Here is a 25,825-nt window from a genome sequence, read left to right on the forward strand (position 1 = left end):
GTTCACATCCTGGAGGATTTGACCAGCACAGTGCTGCTAGGTGCCCGGAGTCTCTGGGCTCGCATAGTAGCAGATCCTGGAGGACCCATGGCTGGCCCTCCATCTTAGTAACCGGAACTGATGAACCCCTGGAAAGAGTTGATTCAAGCCTCGAAGTGCGTCCTCCTGGTTGTAGCTGTCCAATGGGTGTCCGTTGACAATGATCACGCGCGCTCTTTGGGCTTCAGATTCTCCACATGTAAAGGGAGCGTGGTTGCACCAGATGTTCTGGAAGGGTTCTTCCTGGGTAACTGCTGCTGGCTGATTCTGGTTGCATTATGTCACCAAGCACAGCACTTCTCCTCTCCAGTCCCAGAGCAACTCCCCATCATATAGAGAGAAGAACAAATGTTAAGAGTTTTCCAAACGAGGTGGTTTTCCGTGAAAGTTTGGTTTAGGTTCCTTAATGCACACGTATATACCTTATTTAAAAGGGAAATGGTCATTTAAAAAAAAAAAAAAGGAAAGGAAACTTGGAATGTGCAGAAAAAGGAGTTGCTTCTATGCTGCCTCTTGGGATGCCCACACCCCATATTGGAGTGCCTGGTTTAAGTCTCCACTATCTGGCTTTCCAGCCAGCTTCCTGCTAATGCACACAGATGATGGTTCAAGTCCTTGGGTCTCTGTCACCCATGTGGGAGACCAGGAGGGAGTTCTTAGCTTTGGCCTGACTCAGCCCAGCTATTATAGGCATTTGCAGAATGAGCCAGTGGATGGACTCGATCTCAATCTCTCTTTCATGTCTCTGCCTTTCAAGTAAATAAACTTTAATTTAAAAAAATTTTTTAAAAAGATTTATTCATTTATTTATTTACTTGAACATCAGAGTTACACAGAGAGAGGAGAGGCAGAGAGAGAAGTCTTCCATCTGCTGGTTCACTCTCCAATTGGCCGTAATAGCCAGAGCTGCAACGATCCGAAGCCAGGAGCCAGAAGTTTCTTCCTGGTCTCCCACACAGGTGCAGGGGCCCAAGGACTTGGCCCATCTTCTACTGCTCCCTCAGGCCATAGCAGAGAGCTGGAAGAGAAGTGGAGCAGCTGGGTCTCGGACTGGCACCTATGGGATGCTGGCACTTCAGGCCAGGGCATTAACCCACAGTGCCACAGCGCCAGCCCCATCAACTTTAATTTTTAAAAAGGGGGGAAACTGGAGGAGCAGAGGGAAAGATGGCCCAGTTGAAGGGAAAAGACAGAAGTGAGGGCCAGCGCTATGGCGTAGCAGATAAAGCTCCTACGTGTAGTGCCGGCATCCCACATGGGCACTAGTTCTAGTCCCAGCTGCTCCACTTCCGATCCAGCTCTCTGCTATGGCCTGGGAGGGCAGTAGAGGATGACCCAAGTCCTTGGACTCCTGCACTGGGACTCAGAAGAAGCTCCTGGCTTCAGATCAGCACAACTCTGGTTGTTGGTGAACCAGCGGATAGAAGACCTCTCTCTCTCTCTCTCTCTCTCTCTCTCTCTCTGCCTTTCCTTCTCACTCTGTGTAACTCTGAATTTCAAATAAACCTTTAAAAAAAAAAAAAGACAGTAGCAAACCTACATCAGCCCTTCGCCATGACAGCCATGGGAACTTGATTCTAATCACCATTTGTCAGTTTTCTTACCATCCCAGAATCCAGTTTCTATCCTTTATCTTCCCCAACTGCAGTCCAAGTGCACCAGTCAGCATAAACACATGGGTTTTGCTCACGCCAATTCAGCTCATCCTAAGTATCGACAAAAAGGAAACCCTCCTGGTTCTCAAGGCTCAACTTAACCTCCAGATGACACTTCTCTCTCAGTGTCTGCAAACACTGTATTTCCCCTCCTCTTGGATACGGGCTGAACTTGTGTGATATGGTGACTTGTGTAATCAATAAGCTGGGGCACAACTAATAGCCTGGGACTTCTGAGGCTAGGTCATAAAAAAGCCATCCTTTGAACTCTTGCTCTTGGGTTATTCCCTCTGGGAATCTTGCTGCCATTCTATATGGACAGGATATGTGGAGAGAGACAGCCATGCTGGCAGCTCTCCACTGTTCCAACCAGCCTGGCCCAGCCCAGAGAGTAGACACATGAATAAAGGAGCCATCTTAGACAGCCTGGTCCCAATAGATACTATGTGGAGAAGAGCTAAGTCCAGACACACGACCCCAGTCAAGCTGCCCCACTTCCTCCAGCCATTTAAACCAAGTCAGCTGAGGCTCAGAAGAAAAACAAGCCCCTTCCCACTGTGCCCTGCCCAAACTTGTGGTCCAAGTCTTGAGCACAACAAAATAGTGGTTTTCTGGTGCCACTATTTTGGGGTGGGTGGTTATAGAGCATTGTGAGCAGCAGTGACAAGACCATGTTCCCACAACGATGCTTCTTTCTCCCGCCCACCAGGGAAGGAGCTGCCTTGGCCTCCGCAGATTCTCCCCCCGACCTTCCTCTCAGGAGGGGCCTCCCTCCTCAGACCAGTTCCTGAGCTGTTTTTGTTTGGTTGGTTTTGGTTTTGGTTTTGTTTTTTTGTAATGAAGAATTAGGAAGAAAGGAAGAGGGAAGAAAACCACAATGCAGAGTTTTGGGGGGAGAAAAGCAGTCGGAAAACAGAAAAAGCAGCTATGGGAGGTAAAGGCGGTGGATGAGAAAGGGGTAAAATGGGGATTCTGAGAAGTCCCACAGGAGACCGCGTACATTCAGAGTGCTCCAAAGGCACAAGTAGAGGACATAAAATAGTTTTAAATCGGTTTTGGCTACGTGGACAGTGTTCTTTGATGTGGGGCTGGCTTAGCCATGGCAGACGCTCATTTCTGGCTTGCTAAGTGTTCCAAAAAATTGGTATTCCCTCCCCCTGGACTGCATTCCAGATCAGCCTGCCTTTTCTTGCCAAGTGCTCTAAGGTAGGGATTGGTAGGGGAGTGCATACAGGTGAACATGCTGTCCGTTGGAAATACGGAAGTCTTTGAATGAGGAATTGACCGTGAGTCTGAGTCCCAGAGGAAGAGTTGCAGTCAACAGGGCAAAACAAAGGAGCCAGAGCCTTCTAGACAGCAAGAACAACCTGACAGGAGGGCTGCTGTGGGTTGAATCTAATTTGAGGGTCTTCCAAGCCTTCATGTGTTAGAATTTAATCTCCATTGTGGGGTGTCAAGAGGGTGGAACATAACCCATCTGGGGTGTTGAAAGGTGAGCCTTTGGGATATGATCAGGGTTAGATAAGGTCCTTAGGCTGGAGCTCCCATGATTGCATCCTGGTGGCTTATAAGAGGGAGATGCTGCTCAATTCACAATAGCTAAGATATGGAATCAACCCAAATGTCCATCAACTGAAGACTGGGCCAAGAAATTATGGTATATATACACCATGGAATGCTACCCAGTGACTAAAAAAAAGAGAAGGGGAGGTGGGTAGCGCCGTGGCTTACTTGGTTAATCCTCCACCTGCGGCGCCAACATCCCATGTGGATGCTGGGTTCTAGTCCCGGTTGCTCCTCTTCATGTACAGCTCTCTGCTGTGGCCCGGGAAGGCAGTGGAGGATGGCCCAGGTGCTTGGGCCCTGCACCCACATGGAAGACCAGGAGAAGCACCTGGCTCCTGGCTTTGGATTGGCACAGCATGCCAGCTGTGGCAGCCATTTAGGGGGTGAACCAATGGAAGGAAGACCTTTCTCTCTGTCTCTCTCTCTCAATGTCTAACTTTGCCTGTCAAATAAAAAAAGAGAGAGAGAGAGAAAGAAGGGGGCCAGTGCTGTGGCGCAGCAGGTTAACACCCTGGCCTGAAGTGCCAGCGTCCCATATGGGCACCGGTTCTAGTCCCAGCTGCTCCTCTTCCAATCCAGCTCTCTGCTATGGAAAGCAGTAGAAGATGGCCCAAGTCCTTGGGCCTCTGCATCCATGTGGGACACCTGGAGGAAGCTCCTGGCTTCAGATCAGGCGCAGTTCTGGCCGTTGCAGCCATCTGAGGAGTAAACCAGTGGGTAGAAGACCTCTCTTTCTGTCTCTACCTCTCTCTGTAACTCTTTCAAATAAGTAAATCTTTGAAAAGAAGAAGAAGGAAGGAAGGAAGGAAGGAAGGAAGGAAGGAAGGAAGGAAGGAAGGAAAAGAAATCCCCACTCCTGACACAAAAGAAAAGAAAAGAAAAGAAAAGAAAAGAAAAGAAAAGAAAAGAAAAGAAAAGAAAAGAAAAGAAATCCTGCCATTTACAGCAAAATGGATGCAACTGGAAAACGTTGTACTTAGTGAAATAAGCCAGTCTCAAAAAGACAGATATCATATTTTCTCCCTGATTTGTGGTAATAAATAGAGCACCTAAAAAGTAATCTATAGGAATGAAATTGACACTTTGAGATGCAATGACTTTGAACAGCCCTTGTCTCGACTATTGACGAACAGGTGTTTTTTTTTTTCATACTATTTGTTGAACTCTTTACTTAGTGTAGAGTTAATCTTATGTATATAAAGTTAATTGAAAATGAATCTTAGTAAAAAAAAAATAAGAATGGAAATAGGAGAGGGAGGAGGAAGAAGAGTGGGAGAGCAGGTGGGAAGAATCACTTTGTTCCTAAATTTGTATATATGAAATGCATGAAGTTTGTATGCCTTAAATAAAAGGTTTCTAGGTAAATAGAGAGAGAGGGAGAGAGGGAGAGAAAACAGATACACATACACACGAGGACTCCCTGCCTTGGCCCCACCTCGGGACTGCCAGCGAAAATGCTATTACATGATGAGGCCCCTAGACTTTGTGTTTCCACAGTTGTAAGCCAAAATAAACCTCTTTTTCCTTACCAGGTAGCCTGTGTTAGCTACTGCATTGTAGTAACACAAAGTGAACTAACACAAAGATGGTTTAGTCAAGAAACCCAGGTGGAGGACTGTAAGCCTGGAGTGTGAGGACATGGGGATGAGAGGAGAAACTGGGGAGGCAGCATGTGAGCCCCAGGAGCCAGGAGCACCAGGCCTGCCCACTCTCTAGAGCTCTTATCTTCCCCCAAGGTCTGAAACACCCTGTAATCAGTGAGTGCAATCTGGCAGCCGGAAGCAGAAAGGCTGAACGTTTGTCACTGAAGTTGGCAGATGTGGGGGTGGTGTCCAGTCTGGCCACTGGGCTTAACAGCACCTGCCAGCATCTTCGTGACTTCCTGGGGAGGAGAAGCTTCTGGTTCCGTGGGAAATTCCATGTGATAATCTGGGGATTTAAGCATAACCTTAGGGAGTCAGGGCTGCCCCATGCCCTCTGAGCCACAGAAGATTGCAAGCTACTCAACTGGTGAAAACAACATGCCTCTCTGTCTCCCAGGCTATTATGAGGAATGAAGAAGATAATAACAGCTGTAGCCCATCCAAGTGGGAGGGGCAACAGTGACAACCAAGAAAGGGAGCATAATAATAGAGTTCTGACGCTAATAAGGACAGAGGCCTCTAAGGCCTTGGGGCTCAGTGCCTTGTTCAAGGCAGATAAGCAGCAAACACTGGTCTTTTAATTATAATAACTGTATGGCAGGGCTAACTCTGAAAGTCTTCTCAGACATCGCTTGCTGGATTTTAGGCCAAGCCTAGCATTTTTGATTCTGACATATAAGGGGCAGGCACCATGGCATAGCAGGTTAAGCTGTCACCTGCGACACCAACATCACATGTGGGTACCAGTTCAAGTCCCACTGCTCCACTTCCAATCCAGCTCCCTGCTAATGGTCTGGAAAAGCAGTGGAAGATGGCCCAGGTGCTGTAGCCCTTACACCCATGTGGGAGACCTGAGAGAAGTTCCTGGCTCCTAGCTTCAGCCTGGCCTATCTCTGGCCATTGCGGCCATTTGAGGAGTATATTGGGAAATAGAGATCTCTCTCTCTCCCTCTCTCTGTGACTCTGCTTTTTAAATAAATATATCTTTAAAAAATAAAATAAAATGGACATATAGTAATTTTACATATTTATGGGGTACAAGGTGGTTTTTGATGCAAGTGTTTGATGTGTAATAATCAAAAGAGGGTAATTAGCACAATCAACACCTCAAACATTTATCAGTGCTTTGTGTTGGGAACATTCAAAACCCTCTCCTCTAGCTATTTTGAAACATACAATAAATTATAGTCACCCTGAGCCCAGCATTTTATGTAAAAATCTCAATTTAATTATAATCTGCTGGGACCAAGGTCAGACTCACTGCCACAGTGAATGCATGGAAACCCACATCAGCCTGATCCATTGAGGACAGGGACAGAGTGAGAAGAGGCTTATGGGAGGCGGGGGTTGGGTCTTGAAAATGAGCAAAAGTTCACAGAGAGAATAGAGGGGAAGAGGGATATTCTAGAAAGAGGTAGAATCATATGCAGAAGTACAGAGGCCAAAAAGAAGGGGAAAGGAGCCTGTGGAAGATGAAGAAGAAGAAAGAACACAGAATGTTGTTTGACTTGGATTCTTTGGTCTATGCAGTCAGAAAGGTAGTCCAAGTGAGTTATTTTTGGGAAAAACTGAATCCAAAACCAGCAAACCCACAGCAAACATCATCCTCGATAATGAAAAACTGAACATTTTTCGTGTAAGATCACGAAAAAGGCAAGGCTGGCCCCTCTCACCACATCTACTCAGTGTAGTACTAGAAGTCCTAGTTAGAATAATCAGGCAAGAAAAAGAAAAAGAAATAAAATACATTCAAATTGGAAAGGAAGAATTAAAATGACTTCTGTTTACAGATGACATGCTCTTTTATTTAAATTTTTTTTTATTATTATTTTTGACAGGCAGAGTAGACAGTGAGAGAGAGAGACAGAGAGAAAGGTCTTCCTTTTTTCCATTGGTTCACCAACCAATGGCCACCAAGGCCAAAGCGCTGCAACTGGGGCACCGTGATGATCTGAAGCCAGGAGCCAGGTGCTTCTCCTGGTTTCCCATGTGGGTGCAGGGCGCAAGCACTTGGGCCATCCTCCACAGTCTTTCTGGGCCACGGAAGAGAGCTGGACTGGAAGAGGTATGTAAAAGACCCTAAAGATTCCACAAAACGTCCTTTTGTAACTAATAAATGAATCCAGCAAAGTTGCAAGGTACAAAGTCAACACACAAAATCAGTTGGATTTCCATACACTAACATTGAATAATCTGAAAAGGAAATCAAGAAAGCAATCTCATTTACAATAGTTTTAATAAAATAAAATACTTAGGAATTGGGGCTGGCATTGTGGTACAGTGGGTTAAGCCACTGTTTGCAATGCTCACGTCCCATATCATGGTCACATCCCATATTAGAGTGCTGTTTGGAGGCCTAGTTAATCCACTTCTGATCCAGCTTCCTGCTGATGCATCTTGGAAGACAACAGCGGATAGTTCAAGTACCTGGGCCCGTATCATCCATATGGGAGAACCAGATGAGGTTCTAGGCTTCTAGCATTGGACTAGCTCAGCCCTTGGTATTGCAGGCTTTGGACAGGGAACCAATGAATGGAAAATCTCTCTCCCTCTGTCTCTCTGCCTTTCAAATAAAGCAATGAAAAAAGAAAATAGTGCAGAACCAGCTGGTTCACTCCCCAGATGGCCGCAATGGCCAGAGCTGAGCCAATCTGCAGCCAAGAGCCAGGAGCTTCTTCTGGGTCTCCCACTTGGGTTCAGGGGCCTAAGGACTTGGGCCATCTTCTACTGTTTTCCCAGGCCATAGCAGAGAACCAGATTAGAAGTGGAGCAGCCAGGACTCGAACTGGTGCCCATATGGGATGCTGACACTGCAGGCAGCAGCTTTACCTGCTATGCCACAGCACCAGCCTTTGCATTCTTGATCAAATGATTTTTTGGCAAGGGTGCCAAGACTATTCAATTGGGAAAGGATAGTTTTATCACCTCATAGTGGTAGAAAAACAGGATATTTGCAGAAGTATGAAGTTAACCCTTTACCTATCACTGTCAAAACAGATCAAAGATTCAAACCTAAGACCTAAAACTACAAAAATCTTAGAAGAAAACAGAGGACAAAAACTTCACAACATTAGACTTGGCAATAGTTTCTTGGCTAAGACACCAAACACAAGCAACAACAAGAAAAAAAAGTAGACAAATCAACATCATGAAAATCTTCAAATTTTGCGCATCAAAAGACAAGGTCAACAGATTGAAAAGGCAACCCAGAGAATGGGAAAAAAATATTTGCAAGTCAAATATTTGATTATACCCAAAATATATATAGAACTCCTAAATCTCAATAACAAAAAACAACCAATTCAAAGCTTGACAAGAGATTTGAATAGGTGTTTCTCCAAAGAGTCAAAATGTCCCCATGTGAAAAGCTGCTCAACATTAAGCTACAATGAGATAGCATCTCACACCCTCTTAGGATGACTACTATCAAAAAAAAAAAAAAGAACATAACAAGCTTTGGCAAAAATATGAAGACACTGGAAACTGTGCAGTGTTTATAGGAATGGAAAATGATACAGCTACTGTAGAAAATACAGTAAAAAAAAGTTATAAATAGAATTGCCATTTGATCCAGCAGTTCCACTTTCCAAAAGATTGAAAACAAGGTCTCAAAGAGACATGTGTATGCTCATTTCATAACAGCATTATCCACAATAGCTAAAAATTGGAAGTAATGCAAGTGCCCATCAGCGGATGATTGGTCAAGCAAACTGGGGTCTACATGCACAATGGAATATTATCCTACCATAGAAAGGAAGGTAAACTGACACATGCTGCAACATGAATGAAACTTGGGCACATTTTGCTAAGTGAAATAAAGCAGCTACAAAAAGACAAAAACTACATTATTCCATTCATATGAAGTATTTAGAACAGTCTGAACCACAGACATGGAAAGTAGAATTGTGGATGCTAAGGGCTATGGGAGAAGGGGAAAGGAGAATTATTGTGTAAGGGGCATAGAGATTTAGTTTTTGTTTTTTTTAAGATTTTATGTATTAGAAGCTAGCGCTGTGGCAAAGTGGGTAAAGCTGCTGCCACCTGCAGCACTGGTATCCCATATGGGTGCCAGTTCGAATCCTGGCTACTCCACTTGCAATTCAGCTCTCTGCTATGGCATGGGAAAGCAGTAGAGGATGGCCCAAGTCCTTGAGCCTCTGCACCCACGTGGGAGATCTGGAAGAAGCCTCTGGCTCCTGGCTTCGAATCGGCATAGCTCCAGCCATTGTGGCCACTTGGAGAGTAAACCAGTGGATGGAAGACCTCTCTCTCTCTCTCTGCCTCTGTCTCTCACTCTCTGTAACTCTGTATTCCAAATAAATAAATATATCTTTTAAAAAATTTATGTATTATTTATTTGAGAGGTGGGGTTACAGGCAGTGAGAGGGAGAGACAGAGAGAAAAGTCTTCCATCTGCTGGTTCATGCCCCAGATGGCTACAACAACTGGGCCGATCCAAAGCCAGGAGCCAGGAGCTTCCTCCGGGTCTCCCATGTGGGTGCAGGGGCCCAAGGACTTGGGCCATCTTCTGCTGCTTTCCCAGGCCATAGCAGAGAACTCGATCAGAAGTGGAGCGGCCAGGACCAGAACCGGCACCCGTATGGGACACCGGCACCACAGGCGGAGGATTAACCTACTGAGCCACAGCACCAGCCCCGAGATATTTTTTTATAATACAGCAAGAATTATGAAGGGTAGTGATGTTTTGACAGTGTTGGGAATGCATTTAATATCACTGACTGTGGACTTCAAAATGGTTAAGATGATCATTTCCATGTTGTATGTATTTTACTATAACAAAAGTTACTGGGGGGGGGTGGTGCCAGGCAGATCCTCAAGTAGCAGTGGAATCTGACAAGACTAGACAGAGGGCAGGGGGGTTCTGGTGTAAAACCAATGGCACAGAAACTAGAGAGACCAAGCCAAGCCTAAGATCAAACCCCAAGATGGGAGGCTGAGCCTGAAGAAATGCCTGAGGTCTTCATGTGGCTCCGGCTGAGGAGGGCGAGGTTGGGACCTGGGGCTCCTGCCTGACGTGCAGGTCAGGGATGACAGGCAAGTGGAGAAGCAGACATCAGCCCGGGAGATCAGGAATTCCGATGAGACAAGAGTCTAGGGAAGAATCCCAGGGAAAATCACACTCTAGGTTGGGGTAGGGAATGGCCAGCCTGTGGGCCACACAAGGCCCACAGAATCTTGGTCTGGCCCTGCCAAGGCAACCACAGGTAGGACTTAAATTCACGCACTCTATATAGAAGGCTCACTCTTCTTAAGTTGCTAACTGTGTATGACCCACTAATGATGTTATATATAGCCAAACAGCCCTTGGCAGAGACAGGGTTCCCCACCCGTGAAGGGGTGGCATACAGAGGAGCCCTGGAGGATGGGTGTTGTACACAGTGGGGAAGATGCTGCTTGGGACACCCTTGTTCCCTACAGAGTTCAAATCCCAACTCTGCTTCTGATCCAGCTTCCTATTAACAGCCATATACCCTGGGACATAGAAAGTCATAGCTCAAGTGCTTGGGCCCCTGCCACTCATGTGAGAGACCCAGGTGAAGCTCCTGGCTTTGGCCTGGTCCAGCCCCAGCCGTTGTGACCATCTGGGAAGTGAACCAGCAGACAGAAGATCTCCCTGTCTCTCTGTCTCTCCCTCTCTGTCTGTAACCCTGACTTTGAATAAATAAATAAAAATCTTTTAAAGAGAGAGAGAAAGGGAGAGAGAGAGAAGCCCATGAAGGGGCTGGGCACTGGGCTTAGCAGTTCGGACACTTGCATCCCACATCACAGTGCCTGGGGTTTGGGTCCTACCTCTTGACTAATGCAGACCCTGGGAGGCAGGTGATGGCTGAGCTGCTTAGGTTTCTGCCGCCCAAACGGGACACCTTATAGAGTTCCCAGCTTCCAGCTTCTATTCCAGCTGGTCAGCTGTGGGCATCTGGGGAGTGAACCAGCAGGTGGGAGCTCCCTCTCTGTCTCTCTGCCGGGTAAACTTTTTAAAAGGGAAGGGGGGCCGGCGCCGCGGCTCACTAGGCTAATCCTCCGCCTAGCGGCGCCGGCACACCGGGTTCTAGTCCCGGTTGGGGCGCCAGATTCTGTCCCGGTTGCCCCTCTTCCAGGCCAGCTCTCTGCTGTGGCCAGGGAGTGCAGTGGAGGATGGCCCAGGTGCTTGGGCCCTGCACCCCATGGGAGACCAGGAAAAAGCACCTGGCTCCTGGCTCCTGCCATCGGATCAGCGCGGTGCGCTGGCCACAGCGCGCCAGCCGTGGCGGCCATTGGAGGGTGAACCAACGGCAAAGGAAGACCTTTCTCTCTGTCTCTCTCTCTCACTGTCCACTCTGCCTGTCAAAAAAAATTTAAAAAAAAAAAGGGAAGGGGGATGGAAAAGAGCCCATGAAAGGACTGAGTCCAGCACAGCCAGAGAAGCCCAAAGTTTCCCAGCTCCAGCCCCATCTCAGCCCTACTCTCCCTTCAAACTGTCCTTCGTGGCCAGCGCCTCGGCTCATTAGGCTAATCTTCTGCCTGAGGCACCGGTACTCTGGGTTCTAGTCCTGGTCGGGGCGCTGGATTCTGTCCCAGTTGCCCCTTTTCCAGTCCAGCTCTCTGCTGTGGCCCGGGAAGGCAGTGGAGGATGGCCCAAGTGCTTGGGCCCTGCACCCCATGGGAGACCAGGAGAAGCACCTGGCTCCTGGCTTCGGATCAGCACGGTGCGCCAGTTGCAGTGCGTTGGCCGCGGCGGCCATTGGAGGGTGAACCAACGGAACAAAGGAAGACCTTTCTCTCTGTCTCTCTCTCTCCCTGTCCACTCTGCCTGTCAAAAAAAAAAAAAAATGTCCTTCGTGTTAATTCTGGGGAAGGCAGCAAGCATCGTCTCTCCATTCTCACTCCCCTCTTTGGTATCCCATGCCCTCCTCCCGTTCTTCCTTTCACAAATACATACTGAGCATCTCGTCCCTATCGCGCATTGTGCTGGGCACTAAGGAGCCACCAGTGAGCATGCAGGTATGGCCCTGCTCTCTGTGGACTTAAGCTGATTCACTACCCAAATACCTGCAATAGCTGAGGCTGGCCCAGGTGGGAGCCAGGAGCCCAGAACTCCATCTGGGTCTTCCATGTGGGTGGCGGAGACCCAAGTACTTGGGTCATCACCCACTGTCTCCCAAGTGCATTAGCAGGATGCTAGATCAGATGTAGAGGAGCCATGACTCGAACAGGCACTCTGATATGGGATACAGGCATAGCAAGCATCTTTGTAACCCACTGTGCCATAACACCTGCCTCATTACTCTTTTTTTTTTTTTTTTTTTTTTTGATGCTCAAAAAAATCACAACATGGCCAGAAGGAAACCCCTTTGATTGGCTCCATTGGCCCATCAGCACCATTTCAATTATTTTTTGAAGATTATTTATTTATTTTGGAAGGTCAGAGTTACAGAGGAAGAGGGAAAGGGAGAGACTGAGACAGAGAGAGAGAGAGAGAGAGATCTTCCATCTGCTGTCTCACTCCCCAGATAGCCACAAAGGCCAGGGCTGGGTGGGCCGAAGCCAGGAGCCAGGAGTTTCATTTAGGTCTCCCACGTGGGCCATTTTCCACTGCTTTTCCCAGGCCATTATCAGGGAGCTGGATGAGAAGTGGAGCAGCCAGACACAAACTGAAGTCTACATGGGATGGCAGCATCATGGGTAACAGCATTACCAGCTATGCCACAATGCCGAGCCCTCAAATATTTTTTAAATAAACCTCTTATTGAATGTTACAAGTTCCTCCTCCAGGCATCTGCTTCAACAAGTCCAAATTTCTTCTACAAGTATAGTAGAATCCAAACTCTGGACATTGAGTGTTCAAACCAATTTGATAGTGAATCAAAGGACATTGTTTTTAGGTGACAGGTCCGAAAAAAAATTTTTTTAAGATGTATCTATTTATTTGAAAGGCAAAACAACGAGAGAGAGGGAAAAAAAAGAGAGAGAGAGATCTTCCATCCACTGGTTCACTCCCTAAATGGCCACAACAAGCAGGGTTCCTCAGGCCAAAGTCAGGATCCAGGAACTCCAACCTGGGTAAGACACGGTGGCTGGACCCCAAGTAACTGGGCCATCTTCTGCTGCCTTCCCAGGTCCATTAGCTGGGAGCTGGATCAGAAGTGGACAGCTGGAACTTGAACCAGGCTCTAATATGGGATGCAGGTGTCCTGTGCCATAATGCCGGCCCCATATTTTTCTTTTTAAAGCCATTACTTTGCATCACTTTTATTCAACTGTGTCATTTTTGTTCTAATAAAAAATTTAAGAAGCTGGCACTGTGGCATAGCAGGTAAACCTGCCACCTGTGGTGCTGGCATCCCATTGGGTGCCAGTTCAATCCCAGCTGCTCTACTTCTGATCCAGCTCCCCGCTAATGTGCCTGGGAAAGCAACAGCGGATGACCTAAGTATGTGGACCTGCACCTATGTGGGAGATCTGAAAGAAGCTCCTGGCTCCTGGCTTTGAAAAGCTCAACTTCGGCTGTCACGGCCATTTGGGGAATGAACCAGCAGATGGAAGGTCTCTCTCTCTCTCTCTCTCTCACACGCTGCCTTTCAAATAAATAAATCTTTTTTAAAAAATATTTTTAAAAATTTAAGTAATCTATCTCATACTTTAATTTTTTAAAACATTTATTTATTTGAAAGGCAGAGATACAGAGAGGCAGAGGCAGAGATTCACCTCCCAGATGGCTGCAACAGCCGATCCAAGGCAGGAGCCAGGAGCTTCTTCTGGGTCTCCCACACAAGTACAGGGGTCCAAGGACTTGGGCCATCTTCTACTCCTTTCCCAGGCCATAGCAGAGAGCTGGATCAGAAATGGAGCATTTGAGTCCTGAACTGGCGCCCATATGGGATGCCAGCACTGTGGGCGGCAGTTTTACCCACTACACCACAGCTCTGGCCCCTGCTTCCTCAATTTATAACCCCTCACCACAATCTATTATTGTAAGCTCTTCTCTTTTATAAGCTTTATTTGGATCATCTATACCATTCAGAACTCTCTTGATTGATGCAAATTTGTTTGCACTCATTTTTGGTTTAAAATAAATTTAGGGCTCAACCATAAGACAGATTTTCCAGTTGGTTGTACACATGTATACTTTGGCTATTTATAATTGACCTGATTTCTTAAATTTATTTACTTATTTTAAAGGCAGAGTTACAGAAAGAAAGGAAGAGACAGAGAGAAAGAGATCTTCCATCTGCTGGTTCACTCCCCAAAAAGCCACAGCAGTGGTCTGGGCCAGGCCAAAGCCAGCAACCAGGAACTCCATCCTGGTCTCCCACATGGATGGCAGGGACCCAAGCACTCAGTCCCTCTTCTGCCTTCTCAGACCCATTAGCAGGGAACTAGGTAGGCAGCAGAGCAGCCAGGACTCCAACAGTTGCTCTGACAGGGGAGACCTGCAATACATTTAGTGGCTTAACTCCCTGTGCCCTAAGGCCACACTTTCCTGCCCCCAGAGCCAGGCATTGAACCCAGGTGCTCAGATGTGGAACACAATCTTAACAAGTGGGTTTTTTGAGTTTTTTGTTTGCTTGTTTTTTTTTACTTATTTATTTGAAAGGCAGAGTTACAGATAAACAGAGTGAGAACCTCCATCTGCTGGTTCATTCCCCAAATGGCCTCAACAGCCAGAGCTGGGCCTATCCGAAGCCAGGAGCCAGGAACCTCCTCCAGGTCCCTGACATGAGTGCAGGGGCCCAAGCACCCGGACCATGTTCCGCTGCCCTCCCAGGCCACCAGCAGGGAGCTGGATTGGAAGCGGAACAGCATGACCAAACTGGCTCCCACACTGGATTCCAGGGCTGCAGGCAGCAGCTCTACCCACCATGCCATAGTACTAGCCCCCTTAACAAAGTGTTTTAAGCCCTGACCCAAACGTTCGCTCGCCCCCTCTGCCCTCCAGACCCACCACACAGCTTTCATTTCGATGACTTGACAAGGCGAGCTGCGACTGGTGACTGATGAACCCCAGCGTGACTGCTCTCACCACACTCCTGTGCTGTGTTCCTAGGCTTCACCACCTGGCAACGTCCATCAATCACTAGCTGCTGAAAACTAACAGAGGGACTGGCTGCTGGTCCCCAGAGGACACACGCTGAGAGGAGCTGAGGCTCTGCACCCCTCTCCAGAGCTCCCTGGCACAGCCCAGCACCGCCCAGTTCCCGGTCTGTGGTGCTCACACAATGGAGATGCACCGATTTCTTGAAGACTACACCCAAGGCAAGGGAATGCCTCTGACTCATAGGAAAATCGGGTCATTTTCACTGGCCTGTGTTGGCGTTATTTTAAAAATTAGTGTGTTATGACACACTGTAGCAGGAGGAACTTAGGTTAGACCTTCAGAACAACTTCCTGAGTACAAATTTTGAGAAACATGACAGCAGGTTACTAATGAGGAAGTAGAGGTCCCAGCTGGGCAGGGCTTTCTGGCATCGGGTAAACGTTCCAGGTGGCGGTCAGATATTATCACGGTGAGGAGGGAGGGTATCCTTTGTGCAATGTGTCTGCTCTGGCCTGCCTATCACTCTTCCTAAAAGCCACCATTTACAAAGGGTCAGCCTGCTCCCTGTCCCAAGTCCCTTACCTTCCAGAAGCCCAGTAAGAGAAATTACCCCCCTTTTGCAGTTGAGGAAACTGAGAGGTTCAAGTTCAGTTTGCTCAAATTCAGCTTGTAAATACAGGAAAAGCTAGGATGGGAACCCACATCTGTGTGCCTCCAAAATCTAAGCTCTTTCTGTAAGGCCCTGTTGGTGCAGGCCCCTTGGTCAAGCACCTGTGCTTGCACGTGGGGGACAGAGACCAAACAGCAGGTGCACGAAGGGGGAGCATCACCCAAAGAAGCTGCAAGGGCATCAGTGGGGTCCAAAGAGGAAGCTAGCGTCAGGAAGAGAGATAAGATGCCGGCTGGGCAGAGGCAGAGACAGGAAGCGGAGGCAAGGTCAGAAGCTGGAAGTCAAGGCATATCCTTTCAGAAATGAGTCTGGAGTGGCTTAGACCATATGGGAAGTGAAGACAGTGAACAGAGTTCCTGTGAAGCACAGCCAGCTCGTGCTGCAGAGCCTGCCAAGTGCCAGGGCCAGTGCTGCCGAGCCCCAAGCTCAGATTTGCCTTTGGTGACCCCTGGCCTGCTAACAATGCCCTTGGGCAATTCTCACTCCCCCCACCCACCCACCAGAATTGTCCTTGGTCCACAAAAGCAGAAACGTTGTTTCAAACAATGATTCTGCAATATGATTATGTGTTATGTCCCTTATCAGAATACTTGGAATTACGTTCCTTTCCTTCTCTAAAAATACCCCTCACTCAGGGGCAGGCATTTAGCCTAGAGGTTGACACCCAGGACCCCTTTAGAATTATCTAGGGTTTGAGTTCTGGCTCTGGCTCCTGACTCCAGCTTCCGGCTGATGCAGACCCAGGAAGGCAGCAGTGTTGGTGTAATTGGGTTCCTGCCATCCTATGGAAGATATGGATTGTGTTCCTGTTCCTGGCTTGGAACTTGGCTCAACCTTGAATGCTTGCATTTAGGAGTGACTCGACAAAGGGGATTTCTCTCTCTCTCTCTCTCTCTCCCCCTCCCTCTCTCTCTCTCTCTCTCTCCTTCTCCCTCTCCCTAATAAATGAGTAATATTTTAAAATATGGCTCTGATATTTCTGTCCTGGAAGGGCCCAGGATCCTAGAACATCATTGCTATAACATAAGAAAGGCTACATTGGGGTTGGTGTTGTGGTGTAGCAGGTAAAGCCACCACTTGCAATGCTGGCATCCCACACTCACACTGGAGCGATGGTACAAGATCTAGCTGCTCTACTTCCAATCCAGGTCCCTGCTAATGTGCCTGGGAAAGCAGAGGAAGATGACCCAAGTGCTTGGGTCCCTGCTACCATGTGGGAGACATGGATGGATTTCCTGGCTTCTGGCTCCTGGCTTTGGCCTGGATCAGCCCTGGCCTTTACAGCCATTTGGGGAGTGAACCAGCAGGTAAATGATCTCTCTCTCCCTCTCTCTATAACTCTGCCTTTCAAATAAATTTAAAAAAAGGCAGCTCCAGGCCACACGTGGACTACTTTAAGAGGTGCCCTGGGGGGCCACCACTGTGGTGCAGCATGTTAAAGCCTTAGCCTGAAGCGCTGGCATCCCATATGGGCCCCAGTTCTAGTCCCGGATGCTCCACTTCCAATCCAGCTCTCTGCTGTGGCCTGGGAAAGCAGCAGAGGATGGTCCAAGTCCTTGGGCCCCTGCACCCACATGGGAGACCTGAAAGAAGCTCCTGGCTTCAGATCAGCTCAGCTCCAGCCATTGCAGCCATCTGGGGAGTGAACCAGTGGATAGACTACATCTTTCTCTGTCTCTGCCTCTCTATAACTCTGCCTTTCAAATAAATAAAATAAGTCCTGGGCCCAGAATTGTGGCATAGTGGGTAAAGCTGCCACCTGCAATGCTGACATCCCAAATGGGTGTGCCAGTTCGTGTCCCAGATGCTCCATTTCCAATCCAACTCCCTGCTAACGGCCTGGAAAAAGCAGCCAAAGATGGCCCAACTGCCTGGGACCCTGTTACCTTGTGGGAGACCTGAAAGAAGCTCCTGGCTCCTGGGTTCAGCCTGGCCCAGCCTGGGCATTGCAGTCATCTGGGAAGTGAACCAGCAGATGGAAGATCTTTCTCTTTCAAATAAATAAATAAATAAATAAATAAATAGAGATGTCCTACATCCTTCATTCCCTCTGCCTCTGTTAAGCGCTCAGTGCAGGCCTGTGTTCAATTAGAACATCTAAGGAAATGAGGGAGAACAGACACACTGGGCCAGGCTCCCAGCAGATGCACTAGAACTGATAATCCAGGGCCGGGCACTGTGGTGTAGTGGGTAAAGCTGTGCTTGCAGCGCCGGCATCCCATATAGGCACTGGTTCTAGTCCCGAATGCTCCACTTCCGATCCAGCTCTCTGCTGTGGCTTGGGAAAGCAGCAGAAAATGGCACAAATCCTTGGGCCCCTGCACCTTCGTGGGAGACCAGGAAGAAACTCCTGACTCCTGGCTTCAGATCGGTGCAGCTCCAGCTGTTGTGGCCAATTAGAGAGTGAACCAGCAGATAGAAGACCTCTCTGTCCCTCTCTCTGCCTCTCCTTCTCTCTCTGTGTGTAACTCTAACTTTCAAGTAAATAAATAAATCTTAAAAAAAAAAAAAAAAAAAAAAAAAGAAGAACTGATAATCCAATTCCTTTCAACAAACTCAATACTTCTGGAAGCTCGGGCCTCTGGGAGCAGATGGAAGCCCTGTACCTGCCTTGCTGGCCAGTGCCTTTAGGAAGTGATTTCACCCATCTGCCCTTCCTTGAAGCCCACCCCCAACCCCTACCTAGTGCAGGAAGAGCAAAATAAACCAGAGACAAAATAAACAAACAAGAGGGTTTCATTTCTCTGAATAGCCTTAGGTCGGCCAACTCAACAAATCGATGCAAGGCTACATTTTCCTGAACTTACTTATCTCATTCCACCCCACTGCCACCGTGAAAAAATTCAGGGCTGACTCCAGAACTGGGAAATGCCCTCCAGAGCCTCCTGAGATTGTGGCCTGGGGATGAACAGGACTGGGGGGATACTTCAAATTTTAGATCCTAAAAGATGTCTCACAGGGGCTGGCACCGTAGCTCACTTGGTTAATCCTCTGCCTGCGGTGCCGGCATCCCATATGGCGCTGGGTTCTAGTCCAGTTGCTCCTCTTCCAGTCCAGCTCTCTGCTATGGCCCGGGAGGTCAGTGGAGGATGACCCAAGTGCTTGGGCGCCTGCACTTGCGTGGGAGACCAGGAAGAAGCACCTGGCTCCTGGCTTCGGATCAGTGCAGCGCCGGCCGTAGCGGTCATTTGGGGGGTGAACCAACGGAAGGAAGACCTTTCTCTCTGTCTAACTCTGCCTGTCAAAAAAAAAAAAAAGTCTCACAATCATTAATTAAGCGAGTACCTTGTATTTTCTAGGTGCTGAGTTAGAAGTGGAAGAATGTCCCAGAGATGACTAGAAAAGAGAGCTTGCCCTCTAGCTGTTCAGGGTGAAGAAGGAAAGAAAGAGTGAAATGTCACAAGGAGATAGACCCGTGTGATAATCATCATTTATGTTTGAAAGTTGCGCTCAGATACTACCTTGTTTGCTCCTTAGCACATCCATGGTGGTCACTTGCAATGAATGTTATCTGGCATCTTCTCACCATTCTGGAATAAATGCCCCCCAACTTCTTGCTGGAGAGCCTGCACCTGCCCCTGCTCATTCCACGTGCTGCTGTCAGGGCTCCACCCCAGGGTCTGAGGGAGAAAAGTCTCTTGGGCTTCAGCCAATGCAAGCATGAGATGTCCATAGCATTGGTGACCACCAATGGATATGTGACCTGGTGGGAACCCATGAGAACTCAGAACTTTTTTTTTTTTTTGCTTTTAGATTTTTATTTATTTATTTGAGAGGTAGAGCTATAAACAGAGAGAGGAGGAGACAGGGAGAAAGGTCTTCCATTAGTTGGCTCATCTCCAAAATGGCCACAACAGCCGGAGCTGGGCCGATCTGAAGCCAGGAGCTTCTTCCAGGGTGCAAGGGTCCAAGCACTTGGGCCATCTTCTATTGCTTTCCCAGGCCATAGCAGAGAGCTGGATCAGAAGAGGAGCAGGGGCCAGCACTGTGGCATAGCGAATGGGGCCACCGCCTGCAGTGCAAGCATCCCAAATGGGTGCCAGTTTGAGACCCAGCTTCTCCACTTCCAATCCAGCTCTCTGCCAGGGCTTAGGAAAGCAGTAGAAGATGGCCCAAGTCCTTGCCTCCCTGCACCAGCGTGGGAGACCCAGAAGAAGCTCCTGACTCCTGGCTTCGGATTGGCATAGCTCTGGATGTTGTGGCCATCTGGAGAGTGAACCAGCGGATAAAAGACCTCTCTCTCTCTGTCTCTACCTCTGTAACTCTGCCTTTCAAATAAATAAATAAATCTTTAAAAAAAAATTAAAAAGCATTGAGTGGCTAAGGGAGGATAACAGGAAGTGTTGGATCAGGATATTCGGGCACTCAAACTTCATCAGGTTTGTGACTGGAAGACCACGCCTTCACCGTGCCCCTGTATGACCTCATGCCGCTACCTGGCCACACCTGTGCGCCCACCTGCCAATCAGGTTCATTAACCACTCCCCTTTAAAAGTAGATTAAAAGCCTGGGATATGGTGTGCCCGGCCCTTTTAGCCTGTTTCCTTTCATTTTCTGGCCTTTTGCCAGTGTGGGCCCGTGTGGCCCTGCGCCTCCTGGGTGTGTGGCCTTTGGGCCACCCGCCTCATGCTTCCTGGCCTAGATGCTCCTCCACATGGCTGGCTCCTGGTACTCGGTATGAATCCAGATTCCTCTCTCCTTTTAGATAGAGCCCTCACTCTCCTATGCATTTCTCTCACTGAATAAAAAGTGTAATGGCAGAAATTGCAACCCCACTGTATTAAGGAATGGCTACAAGTAACCAAAACTCACTGTAGCTCACTCAGTTGCACCAGATCTTGGGGGTGAAACTTACTGACCCAGGAATGAGGACCCAAAAGAACCTTGTCAAAAATGTCAGTTCTAGGCTTTGAGTTCCAAAATAGTGTTCTGTAAGCAGACAAGCTGACTGAACCGAAGCAGACTCACCTCTCACACAGACAAATAGAAACACAGGTAATTGTTTCTTCAGACACATCGGGGAATTCCCAGGCACCAAAATTCAAAAGGGAACCCAAAGCTACTACGGTAAACACAATCTGAAGCTAAACACAGATAGGACCTGGGATTAAGGGTGGAAATTCGTTGCCTTTTTTTTTTTTTTTTTTTAAGATTTCTTTCTTTCTTTGAAAGGTACAGTGACAGACAGAGATGGAGAGATAGAGATCTTTCATCCACTGCTTCACTCCCCAAATGATCACAACAGCCACAGCTGGGCCAGGCCAAAGGTAGGAGCCAAGAACTACACCCGGGTCTCCCACATGCGTGGCAGGGACCCGAGCACTTGGATGGCCTCATGCTGCCTTTACAGGCATTTAGCCTGCAGCTGGATTGGAAGCGGAGTAGCCAGGACTTGAACCAGTGCTCCGATAGGAGATGCTGGAGTCACAAGCAGTGGCTTAACCAGCTGTACCACAACACCTGCCCCAAGGATAGAATTTCTTTTTAAGATTTATTTATTTACTTTAAAGTTAGAGTTAGAGAGAGAAAGGGAGAGATCCTCCATCCACTAGTTCACTCCCTAGATGGCTGGGGCTGGGTCAGGCTGATGCCAGGAGCCAGGAGCTTCTTCCAGGTCTCCCATGTGGGTGGCAGGGGCCCAAGCTCTTGGGCCATCTTTTGCCCCTTTCTTAGGCCATTAGCAGGGAGCTGGTTTGGAAGCAGAACAGCTGGGACACAAACCGGCACCCATGTGGGATACTGGTGTCACAGGCAGTGGCTTCATCCACTACTCCACAACGCTGGCCCCAAGGATAGGATTTTAGTGTGGATGTGGCAGCTGAAAATGAGGCCTAAAGCCTTCTCAACACCTGGAGTGGAGTTGGAACAAAGATCCTATCTACCCCCCACAGGCGGAAAGAAGAACTTGACTTGCCAGCCTGAGGAAAAGCAAGAAAACTTGCCAGAGGACCGGCCACAGGAAGAAAAAGAACCAACGGCGAGAAACTAGAATCTCATGTCTCAGTGTGAGATCTGAGCTCACATAACCCATCAGGTTCGGGTCACAAGATACTGAGAGAAATACAAATAAACGCACACCTCGGAGGCCAGCGTTTGGCCTAGTGGCTAAGCCACCTCTGCATCCCATATCAGCATGCCTGATTTGAGTCCCAATCCAGCTTCCTGCTAATGCATGCCCTGGGAGGGAGCAGGTGACAGCTCACATACCTGCAGCCCTGGCGCCCATGTGGGAGACCTGGAGCGAGGTCCAGGCCCCTGCCTTTGGCCTGGTCTAGCTTTGGCTGTAGCAGGTATTTGGAGGGTAAACCAGTGTATGGAAGATCTCTCATTCTCTCTGTGTGTGTGTGTCTGTCTGTCTGTCTGTCTCTCCACCCTTCAAATAAAATAAAAGTAAATAATGTTTTAAATTAAAAAAATAAATAAATAACTGACAGAGAGCCAAGTAGGATTAGGCCAGAGAGTTGTCCACTGGATTTGACATTGTAGAGATCACCAGTAACCCTGACTTAGTGGATTTAGCAGAGGGGTGAGGGACAGAAACCAGGTGTGAGGAGGTTGAAGTCAACACAAGGAAGTGAGCTTGTGTCTCAAAAACCCCCTCGTGCATACAAATAGCCATGACATTTAAAACACAAAAAGGACTTTTTAAAAGCACACTGCTAGACTCTTACACATGCCAGGAGCCAGAAATAGGCCAAAAACTCGGTAAGAAGGGTGGGGCTGAAACCTCAGGCTCACCGACCTGCAGGTGGGACCTTGGCTGGGGTGGAGCCCTCCCCACAGGGAGAGAGCTCCTAGGAGGGCTCCAGGGCCTGTGAAGAGACAGTGAGAGCGAGAGCTGTCAGCCGTGAACTAACTTTCTCAAGGCCCGGGGAGGCGAGGAGCAGAGAGCACCGACACCCCCCCCCACCCCCCCACCCCACCCCCATCAAGCCAGCTGGTGGCCCCGCACCTGCACCCACCACCTCATTAACATTCAAGGGTAGGCAGTCATGACCCTGAATCCTGACTCTAGGTTAGGGCTCCAAAGGCCAGGTTAAAGCATCCGGGGAAGGAATGAGGGCAACGTGAGAAAGGGAGAGAAACCATGGGGCAGGCGTTTGGCCCACGTCCCATTTCAGAGTGCCTGGGTTCCACACCCACCTCTGCTCCGGGGCCAGCTGCCTGCTAACCGGCACCCCGGGAGGCAGCAGTGGGGGCTCAAGTAGCTGGGTCTCTGCCACCCGTCACAGGAGACCAGGGCTGGGTACCAGGCTTCCGGCTTCAGCTCAGCCCAATCCTGACAGGTACAGCCTGGGGGAGCGAACCAATGAATGGAAGAGCTCTCTTCTCTTTGGCTCTCTGCCTCTCAAATAAAAATTAAAGAGAAAGAGAGAGAAATAGAACCAAAACAAATACTTCCTCGTGCAAAAAAAAAAAGTTTTGAACCACAATTATAAAACAGAAAGATCCTACTGGCTAAGAAGACAGCCGGTGAAATTAATAGTAAATCCAGAAATTTTTAGAAATTTCCTCTGAAGTTTATAAAAAGACTTTAGAATATGTTAAAAATGTCCAGAAATTAATATATACCTTCCAACTTAAAAGGAAATTATTAAGCAGAAATGAAACAAGAGAAAGAACCAATTAGAAATCCTTGAAAAAGGGCTGGCTTGGGATCAGCGCGATGCACTGGCCGCAGCGCGCCGGCCGCGGTGGCCATTGGAGGCTGAACCAACGGCAAAAGGAAGACCTCTCTCTCTCTCTCTCACTCTCTCTCACTGTCCACTCTGCCTGTCAAAAAAAAGAAAAAGAAAGAAAGAAATCCTTGAAATAAAAAATACTCAAATCAGGGCCGGGTTTGTGGCACAGGGAGTTAAGCCTCTGCTTACAACACCGGCATCCCACATCAGAGCACATGTTCCAAGTCTAGCTCCCTGTTAATGGCCTGAGAAAGCAGTGAAGAATGATCTAAGTGCTTGGGCCCCTGCACCTGTGTAGGAGACCTGGAAGAAGCTCTGGATCCTCGCTCCTGATTGGCCCAGCTCCAGCTGTTGTGGCCATATGGGAAGTGAACCAGTGGATGGAAGACCTCTTTCTCTCTCTCGCTCTGTCTCTGTAACTCTGTTTCTCAAATAAATAAAATCTTTATTTTTAAAATGATTTCTTTATTTGAAAGGCAGAGTTACAGAGAGAGAGAGAGAGGTCTTTCATCTGCTGGTTCACTCCCCAAATGGCCACAGCTACATGGGTCCGGAGCCAGGAGCTTCTTCCAGTCTCCCTCACGAGTGCAGGGGCCCAAGGACTTGAACCATCTTCTGCTGCTTTCCCAAGCCATTAGCAGAGAGTTGGATCGGAAGTGGAGCAGCCAGGACTCGAACTGGCGCCCATATGGTGTGCCGGCACTGCAGGCAGCAGCTTTACCCACTACGCTACAGTGCCAGCCCCATAAATAAAATATTTAAAAAAAAAAAAAAGTGGGGGGGAAGAAGAAGAAGAAGTAGAAGGGGGCCCAGCAGCTAGCACTTGCACTCTGGAGAGGCTGAGGGGCTGAGCTGCCATGTCTGAAGTCTCCAGCTCTGCTGGAGGGGCCACATGAAAAGACAGAGGCTATGAAACCACCTAGAGGTGAATGAGTGATCCAAGCCGCAGTGACAGCCACAGCCCAGCTGTTGCAACCAACCCCACGTGTCTCAGCTGGCCTGGCCAAGGGACCACATGCATGAACACAGAAACCGTGTTGACATTGCAGGCCCAGCAGAAATTGCGGGCCACAGACACACAGCCTGCTGTGCTGGCTCCCAATTCCTGACCCAAGTAAACCGTGAGTAATACAAAGTCTGTTGTCGAAGCCTCTAATGTATTGGATGGTTTGCGGCTCATTACTTAAACTCTGGTGACTCTGGTCCCAGCTTCCTCCAGGTTACCCTGCTCCCGTTCAGTACAACAGCTGAAAGATCCTTTTCCTGATTTTCATTCATTCATTTATTTGTTTGTTTTATTTGAAAGGCATAAGAGACAGAATCAGAGAGAGATCTTGCGTCCCCTGGTTCACTCCCCCAAATGCCCGTAACAGCCAGGGCTTGGCCAGGCCACAGCTAGGAGACCAGAATTCGACTACTTGTTAGGGACCCAATCACTTGAGCCACCACCTACTGCCTCCCAGGGCACACATTAGCAAGAAGCTGGACTCAGAAGCAGACAGGACAGAAGCCCAGGCACGTTGATATGGGATCTTATCTGCTGTGCCAAATGCCCACCCCTGAATTTTTAAAATGTTGAGACAGGTTTTATCACTCCTTTGCTCAGAATTCTCCAATTCTTCTCAACTCAAAGTAGAGATCAAGGGGCCGGCGCTGTTGCATAGCAAGTAAAGCTGCTGCCTGCAGCGCCAGCATCCCATATGAGCACTAGTTCAAGTCCTGTCTACTCCTCTTCTGATCCAGCTCTTTGCTTTTGGCCTGGGAAAGGAGTAGAAGATGGCCCAAGTGCTTGAGACCCTGCACCTGTGTGGGAGACCCAGAAGAAGCTCCTGGTTCCTGGCTCCATTGCGGCTATTTGTGGAGTGAACCAACAGATGGTAATAGCCAGAACTAGGGTGATCTGAAGACAGGAGCCAGGAGCTTCTTCCAGGTCTCCCACACAGGTGCAGGGGCCCAAGCACTTGGGCCATCTTCCACTGCTTTCCCAGGCCATAGCAGAGAGCTGGATCGGAAGAGGAGCAGCTGGAACACCCACATGGGATGCCAGCATTACAGCCAGAGGCTTAGCCTACTACACCACGGCCTGGCTCTTAATTAAATCTTAAAAAAAAAAAAAAAAGATAAGAAAAGAAAGTAGAAACCTTTACAATGGCCAAGAGGTGCCAGGGGAGGTCAAATTCCTGTGCTGCCAGAGGAGAGAAGCCTTTTGCACTTTCACAGTGCTGTTCTACAATAAAAAAAGAAGGAAAAAAATATATGACCGAGGCCATGTACATCCTGCAAAGCTTTACATGTTTACTCTCCGGTGCTTTACAGAAGCCTTCCAACCTCTGTTCCATGCAACCCGTGCCTCTGTGATCCGAGCTCACTTCCCTCACCCAGCGCCCTGCTCCCACATCTCCAAGCAGACTGCCCCTCGTCATCTCAGACCAGCCCGGCTGGCTTCTGCCCCGAGGTCCTCCCCCCGGTACCTGCACCCTTCTCCCTCAGGTTCTTGCTCAGACGCACCTTCTTCTCACCTGACCCATCAATCT

At 48.5% G+C, this 25,825-nt stretch overlaps 1 protein-coding gene and 1 long non-coding RNA gene across 3 annotated transcripts in view; both read right to left on the minus strand.

The window, feature by feature from the left end:
* The window catches only part of SWAP70 (switching B cell complex subunit SWAP70), a 130,518-nt gene that overhangs the window by 103,002 nt on the left and 1,691 nt on the right, over positions 1–25,825 (minus strand). The window lies entirely within an intron of this gene.
* Positions 710–25,825, minus strand: LOC149128408 (uncharacterized). The gene is made up of 3 exons (XR_016231423.1): positions 25,763–25,825; positions 25,433–25,518; positions 710–1,057 (listed from the first exon to the last, which is right to left on the minus strand). It is a non-coding gene; the product is annotated as an uncharacterized LOC149128408 (long non-coding RNA).

This window comes from Oryctolagus cuniculus, chromosome 1 (genome assembly GCF_051225735.1).
Source record: "Oryctolagus cuniculus isolate XC-2025 breed Fujian yellow rabbit chromosome 1, ASM5122573v1, whole genome shotgun sequence".
NCBI lineage: Eukaryota > Metazoa > Chordata > Mammalia > Lagomorpha > Leporidae > Oryctolagus > Oryctolagus cuniculus.